Source organism: Helianthus annuus, chromosome 1 (assembly GCF_002127325.2).
Source record: "Helianthus annuus cultivar XRQ/B chromosome 1, HanXRQr2.0-SUNRISE, whole genome shotgun sequence".
Classification (NCBI taxonomy): domain Eukaryota; kingdom Viridiplantae; phylum Streptophyta; class Magnoliopsida; order Asterales; family Asteraceae; genus Helianthus; species Helianthus annuus.
Genome location: NC_035433.2, coordinates 134,692,733 through 134,705,048, shown reverse-complemented (window position 1 = coordinate 134,705,048; position 12,316 = coordinate 134,692,733). Strand labels below are relative to the sequence as shown.

General features: G+C 35.6%; 1 long non-coding RNA gene across 4 annotated transcripts; it reads left to right on the top strand.

Annotated features, from left to right (window-relative positions):
• Nucleotides 1–9,147: 9,147 nt before the first annotated feature.
• LOC110879122 lies at nt 9,148–11,694 on the top strand. Of its 4 annotated transcripts, none has more exons than XR_002558484.1 (9): nt 9,159–9,391; nt 9,479–9,798; nt 10,170–10,457; nt 10,538–10,615; nt 10,704–10,758; nt 10,841–10,940; nt 11,031–11,088; nt 11,163–11,208; nt 11,314–11,694. It is a non-coding gene; the product is annotated as an uncharacterized LOC110879122 (long non-coding RNA). The 4 variants fall into 4 exon arrangements; XR_002558485.2 differs by having other exon boundaries at nt 9,160–9,391; nt 9,479–9,726; XR_002558483.2 differs by having other exon boundaries at nt 9,151–9,391; nt 9,479–10,457.
• Nucleotides 11,695–12,316: the final 622 nt, after the last annotated feature.

Sequence of the window (12,316 nt, the reverse complement as noted above, 5' to 3'; positions counted from 1 at the left end):
CCCGTATTACTTTACTCTATCTTCTCAGCTTTTTCAACCATTCAACTTTTTAACCTTTTGGGCTTTTACACACTTGGTCATTTTATTTGGTCTCGGGCTACCCCCGTCATCACTTCCTCTTCTCCTATTTTATTTGAGGTCAATCGATGCTATTTAAGGAGGCTGTTCAAGGACTGAATTGAAGATGAAGAACAAAATCATTGGCAGCAAGGTCAAGAGACAAATTAGAGTTTGGGAAGGGGAGTGAGTAAATGGTGAAAGGAACTATCATCATCTACCCAAGCATTGATTAGGTTCATTTAAAAATTGTAACCGGTTCAACAGGTTGCAAGTTTTTATTTTAGAAAATTTCATAATTTACTTCGAAAGTACTTAGTTGAGGGCTTTTAATATGCAAAAGATAAGTATAGGGATTTTTGTGAAAAAAAAAAACAAAATGTAGGCTGGTTTTTTGTGATATTTGCCCTTTCTGTAAATGCAAAACAAAGACAGAAACATTTACATGGCATATTGACATAAATGAGTTAATATAAATGTAACCCATCAACTCGTACATATTAATTAATGTCGTAGAGTTCGATAAGACGGCTCTAATGTCGGTTGAATGAGGTCAATCAGAGTCAGAGTCTATTTGATACCCTTTGTACAACTTCTTATTTTTTGAATCTTTGTATTTGATTCTAAACCTATTATTAATATTATTGATAATAATTTTAGTTATATAGATCAATAATATTATATATATATATATATATATCAATAATATATTTAGTCTAACATATTAATATTATTATGAATTTCGAAACTTGTTTAGCTAGGATTTAAGATTCTATTGAAGTTTTAGTTTAACAATAGGTTATTGAATTAATAATAAGAATTTGTATTAGATTAGATTAAATATTATTATTATTAGTATTATCAATAATTTTAATCAATTAAATGAGAGAATGACAAGTGTCTCAAAACAGATTTCTTTTATTATATAGTATGGATATAGATTGTAACTTAAGTTTAACATAAATTATACGACAATGAATAATGGTAAGAATTTTAACTGAAGAACTTATGATGTCGGGTTAATACACAAGTGGGCATATAGTTAGTGTATAAATCTCATTAAGAATAATGTACATGTAGGTTATCACGACCCCCAAAAGAATGAATGTCACATCATTTTCAATCATCATTCCAGGTATGGATCCTTACCCCTTCCCTTTGTTATCTGGTTCGGTTGTTTATAAAACCCATTTTTGTTATATATATATATATATATATATATATATATATATATATATATATATAGGACCGCTAAAATGAGAACCACCTCCAGTTGTTAGAACCGTGAGAACTACACCGTACGGGGCGAGGTGGACCAAAAAATTTTTTCATAAACGTAGATGCGTGTATTATAAACACATTTGTAAAAAAATTCGAAAAAAAATGTCGTGTGTGTAGTTTAGAGCACCACAAGTTTGGGTTTACGGGGTTTACGGGTACCGTAAACCCAAACTTGTGGTGCTCAAAACTACACACACGACATTTTTTTTTGAATTTTTTTTTACAAATGTGTTTATAATACACGCATCTACGTTTATGAAAAAAAAATTGGTCCAACTCGCCCCGGATCAAGTTGTCACACCCCAACCGATGGCGGAATCATCGGGGCGCGGCACTGAGCGAAACAGATTGTTCAAAGAAATTCCATAACAACTATTATTACCGAATAGTTTAAGTATCACGTCCCATACCGTGACCCATAAGATAAATTTAGTTATTACAGACATAGATATCCTTTAAACAAAACATGTTCCGACAACTCAGATTTAAACACATAAATATAAATTGTCTTGGTTTCTAGACTCTTTCCTAGCCTCGATTTCACAGCAGAGAAAGCAAGTAAGCATCCTAAACACCTGTCACATACGTTAAAATAAAGTCAATACATATAATGTAAAGGTGAGCATACAAGTTTGATAATAGCATATAGAGTTCGAATAGTTTACGCATAACCAGCACATACACAGAGAGAAATGATGCACGTTAATTATCGACATGGACCTATCAATACCAACGACTGCGGGTTGACTGTTCGAGACAGTTCGCAATACATGATCACCACAGTAAATCATGCAAGTAATTGTCCTTAACATCCCCCGTGTGAACGGGTGCTGAGTCCAAACTATAGTACTACGTTGCTAAGGCAGGTAGACAGCATTCCACGTGTAAACATAATAACAAGCATACATTTAATCACGTAATACATGCAATCGGTTAGCGTTCAAATAGTTTGAATAGTGTGTTCGATTGTGATTTTGATAAGTAACGTATGTAACACCCAAAAGTGCTAAAGCAAAAAGGGTTCGTGTATACTCACAGTGATTGATTATGGATTGAAGGGAGCGCTGAGAGTAGGGTTAGCCTGGATAGTTCGATAGCACAACAATGAGTAACGTGGGAAATAAAACAAGTGTGAATGGATCGAATAGGCTGTTCGATCGAACGGCAGGTTCGATTGAACGGTCTGTTCGATCGGCTGGTATATCCGATTGGACAGTCCTGTTCGATCGGCCGGTAGGCTCGATCGGCTTGGCCATTCGAGTGGATTGTTTCTTCCTCTGGTGTGTTTGTGTTTGAGGATTTGAACTTTTGAAGTTTTCGTTGTAGTATATGAGAACACAAAAATGTCCTTACCTTTCAGGTCGATCGATCGAACGGTCCGTTCGATCGGCCGGCTTAATCGATCGGCTGGGAACTTTTGAAGTGGTTCTCAACAAAATGTCGCTCAATCGAACAGTCTGTTCGATCGGCTGGCATTCCCTACTACGAACGAGTTGTGAAAACGATTAAGTGTTGAAGCATAGTATCTCATGATCCGAAGAGTAATGTTTACCAATCGAGTAGCGTATTCGATCGAACATCACTTCGTCAATAGTATACTTCATGAAAATTTGAAAGTGTGGAACCATGTACTAGCCGATCGGCTGGCCCGGTCGATCGGCTGGCATGTCCGATCGGCTGGGCTGTTTGAACAGCCTAGCCGTTCAGCCAGCATTTCTGACCTGGTCGGCCTTTCGTCTAACACTTGGCTGTTTGGTCACTTGTTGTCATTTCGAGTTAGTTTGATAACGAGTTGAACTATGATATCCTCTGTCCCTCGTTTCTTTGGCTCGGACAAGAATCACCCAAGTCCGGTCGGTGAACGGTTCGGAACGTCGGTTTAGAGTTTAACCCGAAATCGGTGAACCTAGCATATAGAATCCGAATCTTGAACCTTCTAATCTGTTAGAATGATTAGTAGCCGGTCCAAGCTCCGTTTCTACCGGTTTTAAGGTTTTGAGTGAAAAAGGTTGAAGAAAGTTGGAAATTATTCATAAAAATGTTAAGATTTGTAAGAATCTTAGTTTGTGTGTGTGGAAATCGATCAGATCTAAGCTATTCACGGTTGAATGAGGCCAAAGTTTGGTGTTCTTGAAGAACACCATGATGACATCACCCAAGAACACTTAGATCTTGGTGATTTCACGGTTAGAAATCGAGTTTTGAAAGACAGAAAGGTGTAGAATCATGCAATGATCAAAAACGTACAAGAATTAGAGTGAAAACTTACCAGAGTTGAGAGAAATCTGAGAAAATGTGAAGAAGAAGGCTGGTTCGGTCAGAGCTTTCCAAAAATGGAAAGCGTGACAATGACAGCCCTATTTATAGGCTCCAAAAGGGGAAAGTGGCAGCCGATCGGCTGGGAGCTCCGATCGAATGGGCTGCTCGATCGGCTAGGAAGATGCTAGCCGACCGGCTGGCCTGTTCGATCAGGATGCCTCCTGTTCGATCCGCGACCCATTTTGAGTATTTCGCGACGATTCTCGATGTTTCGAATTCGATGGACGATGATACGAACACGATAGGGTTCCTAGCCAAATTACTTTCAGTCCCAACTACTATACCTAACATACAATCTTCTATAAGTCACGTTTCGATGTCGGTTTCGATTGAGTTCGATTGCTCTTCGAGTTTCGGTTCGATTTTCGATTGATTCGCTTGAATACCACACCAAACATATAAATAAACACGCACAAGTAACACATAAGGCACACACACACGTATAACAATACCAGAGTTCGCATAATTCGAGTCTCGAGCTTGATTGATGAATTGATTAGCTTGGTTATTGCTTGATTATCTTTATCGCATTGTTACTTCCTACTATTCACAGTCGTAAATCGGTCGTATTGATTAAACATTCGATCATTTCATTTATACAACACTTACTCCACATAATACAAAAGTAAAAAGAACATTAATAGTCAAAGAAGTCAAAGTTGACTTGGACTTTGACTTTGACTTTGACATTCGAAAACACGGGGTGTTACACAAGTAGTTCTCACGGTTCTTACAACTGGAGGTGGTTCTTATTTTAGCGGATTTCTATATATATATATATATATATATATATATATATATATATATAGTCGAGGGTTCAAATGAGAAAAAAATTTGTAAGAATAAAAAGAATAAGTTTTAAACCAATAGAAATGATCCATTTTACTTCATTTAATATGTGTATTTTATGTTATTAATAAGGGCATATAGATAAATTTCTAATTGTAATTAACGAGTTGACGTTACCCGCGCGTTGCGGCGGGATGTTAATTGTGAAACTCATTAGTAGTACTATATTTTATATAGAAGATCCGCCGTTCAAAAAAAAAATAGTATCACAATATAAGATACAAAAATTCTTTAGTTGAGTAATAAGTTATTATATCAAGGGTTGGTTACGGTACAAACCATATTGATCCTACAAACCGTGAGAAAGGATCCTAGCACTTAAAAAAGTTAAATTAACAGATACTAAAACAATACATACATAAAAGTATCACTTTTGAATTATATTAGCACATAGAAATTAATCAAGATAATTGAATTTAGCACATATATGAATGATATCAACACTTTTCTTTAAGAAGAATTATATTAGCATATTGAAAACAAAAGAAAGATCCAAATGAAGAATTAATTGCTTATTAACATAATTATTGGAAATTAAATATAATTGATATTATTTAGGTTATTATTTTACTATTTCTCTATAACTGATTGAATGTCACATGACATTTTTTAAATGGTTCTTACAGTTCGTATACGAAATGTGGTTTGTATTTGATTCTATTCTTATTATATCATGTACTATTTTGATAAAAACATTTATATTCTAAGAGACTTTTAAATTTGATTTATAAAGGGCTATTTGGTGAAGTATGGTTTCCCTAGAGCATTTACAATGGAGTTTTTATATTTATGTGTGTGAGTGGTTTTGAGTGCATGAAAGAGAAAATATTACTGTTCATCTATAAATATACGGGAACACTGTTAACCCCTTATAAATTTTGTTAATATTTTTGAAAATGATTGTGAGTAAATGAGTGAGAAAATGTAATGCTAAAGATATAAAAAATATTATATAATTGAAAATGAGAGAGAAAAAATAATAATTTTTAGTGTAATTATATAGATAGAGATAAAGATTTTAATGTGACTCTTCTTACTATTAACCAAATAACCAATAATATTAACCAAACAATCAATATCATGTTGCGTTTTCGTATGACTCCCTTGTCTTCATCCCAGTCCCCAACAAATGTACCCGTTTAAGGCCTTCTCATGATACATGGGCGTGTTGTTTTAGAACGCGGAGGTGAAGGCGGACACAGTGAAGACGGACACGGTGAAGATACGTAATATTTTATAAAATATTAAAATTAGACTTCAATCTCCAAAAATAAACAATTATGACTGCAGTGCCACACATTTCACGAAGATCTGAGTTAACATACACCTACAAACCCAACACCACCTCACCCACATTTAATATTTAAATATATGCACACATATAACAACACAATAAAGAGCACCATTTCTTACATCTCTGGTTGTGAGACAGTTTTCTTGTTTAACCCTGGGGTTTCTCACTCTTCAAATACTTTGATTACCGATACATATGTGTTGAGATGTTATAATTGTGAAATTGTGCTATTGATTGTTCTGATTTCATGTTTTTTTTTTCGATTTGGTATCCAAGCGGTGGAATTTGAAGAATCCATGCCCAAACTTGGTTTAACGAACAGGTGCGTGTTTTAGTGATTTTGTTTAAATTGATTTGATTTTGAAGGTGAGATAAATAAATACTCATAAAAGTCCGTCCTTTTCATTACTTTTCTTACCTCTTTGTAAAAAAAAGAAAAAAAAACCTAAAACAACACAGCCCCTGTTCAAACAAAAACCTAAAACAACACAGCCCCTGTTCAAACAATTTTTTTTCTTCTTTCTAAAATTCTTGATGATTATCTATTAGTAATACATACAATTTCAACAAACTGTAACCCTAAGTCGAATCCATTCTTTTGAGTCATTGACAAATGATAACATATCTTGAGATGGAATGTTGGAACTGTGGCGATTCAAAAAGGAATATAAGGCGACAAACATGGAAGATGCAAAATCACTCTGTAAATGCAGATTCTGAGAAAAAAAGAGTAAACGCGAAACCCAATGAAAAAAATATTCAACCGGTGATAGCCAACGCCCCTGTGAGTTTATGTGTGTGTATATGGTGGGGTATGTGCCTGTTCGGAGGAGATACACCCGTCGAATGCGGTTTTTTGGTGTTGATGAAGGGGCATGATAGTTGGCCGGTATCAGAAGGGAGGAGAAGGTGTGTCGGTTTCGTTTTGTCCTTTTTTAATGGCAAGTTGGTTGGTTGTTTATTTTTGAACGGTGCGTTGTAAACTGATGACTCAAGTTGCTTTTTGTATAAGAGGGTAATTAGCTAACTAATTAAACTTGTAACTCCTTGTTAAATATACTCTTTCAAGATAAAATGATTTAGGGTGAAGAACATTTTTCGACATGCGTAGAATAAATTTTAGTATGTGTAGGATAAATTCTTAATTGTGTATGACAAATTTAGATATGCGTAGGGTAAATTTAAGTAAATGTAAGATATATGTAGGATAAATTTTGAAATGTGGAGGATAAAATGTTTTTTACTTTATTAATGAGAGATAAAATAATTAATGAGAGGAGTTATAAATATTTAATGTTTTACTATTATGCCCTTTCTTCTTTTTCTTCTCACATTAGATTTCTTCTCAAATGAACCTTCCCCTATATATATAGGGAGGGGCTCATGCGAGAACCACCCTTATTGTGAGAACCACGAGAACCAATGTGAACACAACCTAAAATAGCTAAAAAAACCTAAAAAAAAAACCTAACCCCCACCCCCCCCCCCCAAAAAAAATACCTAAACTCCCCACCCCCCCCAAAAAAAAAAAAACTAAACCCCCCCCCCCCAAGCTAAATGCTAAAAACTAAAACCCCCAAAAAACCTAACCCCCCCCAAAAAAAAAAAGAAAAAAAAAACCTAAACCCCCTCCCCCACCTCGCAAAAACCTAAACCCCCCTCAAGCTAAAATGCTAAAACTAAACCCCCAAAAAACCTAAAAAAATCTTAAAAAATCAAAAAAAAAAAGCTAAAATTTTTTTTAGTATTCTTTATGCTCAAATCGCTACTTTTCGTGGCCAAAAAAAAATTTTCTTTTTTCAAAAAAAATAATTTTTTTTTGCTTCGAAAAGTAGCGATTTTTATATAAAAAATATTAAAAGAAAAAATTTTTGTGTGATTTTTAGCTATTTTTATGCATTTTTTGTTGTGTTCACATTGGTTCTCGCAATAAGAGGTGGTTCTCGCATGATCTTCTCCATATATATATATATATACCTTGGGAACTCCTAACGTCTTTTGACACTCGATTCATTTGACCGTCCGTCATTTCATGTTCTTTATGATTATGATTTGTATTCGACTATTGTAATATGTTGTTTGAGGAAAGTATATGAATCTCGAATATCTTGGTAAACGGAACTCTGATAACGTGTCTGGGTGTGATGGATACGCTGCGGTACTTCCTATATATCAACACCCGGCTACATTATCAAGGTACCGTTAATCAGGACATATGAGTTTCCTATTACGACCAATATCTGTTATGCTTTTGTAGTAATGTCTTGACTTCGACCTCGTTTCATGCGGTAGATTTTTCGTTTCATAAACTCATTATCGCATGTTCTAATATATGTTACAAGTTGTTATGATTGTCATTACTATGGTTATTTTATAAGATTATGTACTTAATATATTGCGCTCTGTTACCCTGAGTTCTAGCTTCTCGTAGAGTATCCCACGAGCGTGTTGTTGTGGCATCAACAACACGTGCTCCTTTCGTGACGGAGAGATTAGTTCACGGCGTCCCTAGGTACAGGTGTGGCACAAAGCTACTAGGAGGAGTATGGATCGGTCTTAGCTATGTTATTGTTTCTACTACGGGAAATGGTTGTGGGTATGCCAGTTTGCGCCATTTCATGTGGTTGGTACACAGGAATGGTCGCCTGTGTACCGTCCAGCTCTGCTTACTGTTTATGGGGGCTCATGGGTACATCTGTAAGATAAGATCTGTTTCTTTGAGTTACACTCTACTGTATCGTATTACTGATTATGTTCTGTTTACTTTGTATATTGTTGATTATGTTCCAGTTTTCGTTGTTATTACAACTTCGTTGTTATTACAGTTATCGTTTTTATTTTGAGCCTATTATTCCGTACTGGGCATTTGGCTCATTCCGTAATTCTTTGTACTCAGCAGGTTCTCAGGGTACTCAGGGCGGGGTGAGAAGAGAGAAGAATTGAGCTCTAGGACTTTTAATCAGAGGAAATTAGTCATTTTGTAGCGTATGCTAGCTTATCTATTTTGACCACCCTCTAATATGTAATAAACGTTACCCTAGGGCTCTTGTACGTTCTTTTGGTGATGTACTCTTAACATTTAACTTATGGAATTATGTCTTATGTTTTGAATACTGTAATAGTGACACGTCACCACATTCCGGAGTGGGGTGTTACATATTTAATAGCATGTTACTTATCATTTAGTTTGATTTTTGATAACTTGTGTAGGTTAACTTTTTTTAAGAATCTAACTCCACAACTATATTTTTCAATATTGCGATATAATTATATACATATTAAAAATCAAACGCAATGAACAGTAGAGGAGGCCATTTTTGTAATTTCATTTGCATCCAAAAACCAGCTTAAAACACACCGCCCTTCCCCATTCTTCAAAAACCCACCGCACCGGGGAGAGAGAGAGAGAGAGCGTACCACACGGGCGAGAGAGAGCATGAACGGACAAGATCTGGTGGACTCTGATGAGGACAATGATGGTGGATTCGAGGTAACAGTGAGGGTTTACAAGCAAGAGGAACACCGGCCACCTGATCTAGGGTTCCTGGAAGGGTTGGTTGTCTGGCAAGGGTTCCAGCAACTCCGACGAAGGTCTACATGTTTCCAAATTGGTCATATCTTGTATAACTAACTGTATGTTAAGCTTAGAATATTTTTTTTGATTTGCCTGTAAATTAGGGTTTATTGGGTATAGAAGTGTGAGACCTGGACGACAGTGGCGAAGGGGAGTTGGTTCAACACGGCAACTGCCAACGGGGATTAGCGTTTTGACGACCCTGTTGGTACTCCGACAAGCACCCCCATGCTTGAATGCCACTTTTTCAGTTAAAACAGAGACAACCATGGTTAGATACACACCTCCGGTGAGCTTGGGTTACAAGTTCAGGCGATTGTCAATCCTCCGATGAAGCGCGGGCGAAGTTCAGGTCAGCCCTTTTTACCCACATGTTCTATTTGAGGTTAAAGAAATGTGATGAGGTTCAGTTCGGCATCCGAAGGTATTAACGCATAACCCGACAACTTAGTAAAAAAAAATTCCCCTATAAATTTCGTGTGTGACATAAGTAACCAACTTGGCAAATTATTTATCAGCGAGGCTTTTATTGTAATCTGTTTCTGTTATACCGTACACAAATTTGATATTCCACATGAGTAATTCATAATTCACGTGAACATAAATCATAGAAAATTGACATTGTCATATGTTTCTGATAAACAATCAATCGGGCAATCTGCAACGGTTGTTTGGCAAAGAAATTTAGAAAGTACAAGTATGATGCTTAGGATGGCTTGCTCTAACGTATTTGATCTGATTTCAAAACTCATGTGATCCTTGACCGCTGATCCCTTAATCAATCTCCTGAATTAGACGAGACCGCTGCCATACTCACGTTAGTGCCATTGGCTTTCACCCTCGCTTAACAACCGTATAACAGTCGTTATTGGGGGAAACGATGATGGAGTTCTGGTGATTGGTTGTGATTGTACCTGCTGAAATAAGTGGTGGTTACTTGGTGATTAAAGATGGTGAAAGCAAGTTAAACATCGGGTCAAAGCCGGATTCAACATGGTCAAACATCTTCAAAATCAGTCAACGCTAATCACTCCCGAAAGAGGGTTGAAGCAGAGCGAAAAACGACACTGCTTTCACTCGATGGTATTGTTATCTTCATTTGATGTTTGTATTTTGTGATTGTTGTTAATTATATGGACCTTTTTTGTTGTTTTGCACTGAAGGATGTAATAAGAATGTCGTTGTGGCGTTAATTAGCATGCATGATTACGGTTTTGAGGCCAAAATTAAATTGAATCTAGGTATTTAACGGTGTTTATTAAAATAATATGTTGTTAAATTGAGCATTTAAATTTAAATTTTTAACAACATTGGATTTTGTTGTTACAGAGACAATTTGTGTGGAAACACCTAAAGAATCTGTTGCTAAAACTCCTGTAGAGAGGTAGTTAGTTTCTAAAGTTAATATTATTATTGATTACATTTATTATTATTTTTTATTTATGCTTATGTGGATTTTGGTGCAGAAAGAAACAGTAAAAGCAAAAGAACCATCTGCAAAGAAGTCAAAGAAAGAAAGGGATCCAAGTAAACCTAAAAGGCCACCAACTGCATTCTTTTTTTCATGTATGTCATGATTTTACCCAATGTTTTAAGTGAATTGGTTTAATTAATATGTTTGCATGACATTTATTGGGGGAATTTGTTGTTTTGTAGGGAGGACATTAGGAAAACATTTAAGGAAGCAAATCTAGACAATAAGAAAGTTGCATTGGTAATATTTGAATAATAAGTTACATTTTATTGATTTTGGTGTTTTGGTAGTGTTTAATTATTTATTGTGTTTAGGTTGCTAAGGAGGGTGGTGGAAAAATGGAAGTCAATAACTGATGAAGTGAGTTACATATATGCATATATAAATTTCGTTTTTGTTTATTTTAAAATTTTGATTTTTTAATGATTTTTTTTTTTTTTGTATTGGTGCATTATGTTGGAAAAGAAATCTTATGTTGAAAGGGCCACTGAACTTAAAGAGAAATACCAAAAGGCATTGGAGAATCCAAATGGTGCTGACATTGAAGATGGTAAGGTTGTGAGTAGTGGCGAAGCTTGACCATGAAAACGAGGGGGTCGAAAACGTATATCCCCAAAAATTTCTATAGAACCGGGGGTTCGAAAACGTATATACCCAAAAATTTCTATACGAAAACTACATGTATAACACTACTGAGCGAAAAGTTCGGGGGGTCGGGCGCCCCTCCCGGCCCCTCTTAAGCTACGCCTTTGGCTGTGAGTATTTCTTGATTTTGTGCTTTTTTGTATACATGATTTGTTGTGATCACATGACTAACTTGATGACTAACTTGAAATGGGCATGTTTTGTACTATACTTCATAAAATACTTAGAACGGAAATACTTAGAACGGAAATGGTTGGTGTTTGCTTTGCTTTAACTTTTTTCGATAAGCCAAAACGATAGTGAGAAAACTCCTATCAGGTTACATGAGGAAAAAACAACCACTCTCGCTGCAAAGCGCACCTAGGAAAAAACTAGTTTTTATTAAAAATGGTTACTTGCTAATATCGTAACCAATCGAATCGAAACCGATGATGAATAGTAATTTATCTTTCGTTGTTCAAAACAACACATTTTTATAGTAAATTATACATGTGCCGGTAACAGTTATAAAAAAATTATATTTTTAATCATAAAATATAGGAGTATCAATACGTGACGAACATAACCATTTTCGACCAAACAACATTGGTATTTGTTTTTATAATTTTCGGTTGAAGTAAAACACGTATCGATATCCTTTTGAGATATCACGACTTTTTTTTAAGTTTTTCCTTTCAGTTGTTATAGCGAGTGTCGGTACTGAAACACAGAACCGATACCAACTGAGCTCTCGCCGCATAGCGCAAGGGAAAAACACTAGTTTCCATTAACAGAAGGTCGAATGGGCTCTCCTTTGTCTTGTACCGTACCATTTCAACCCATT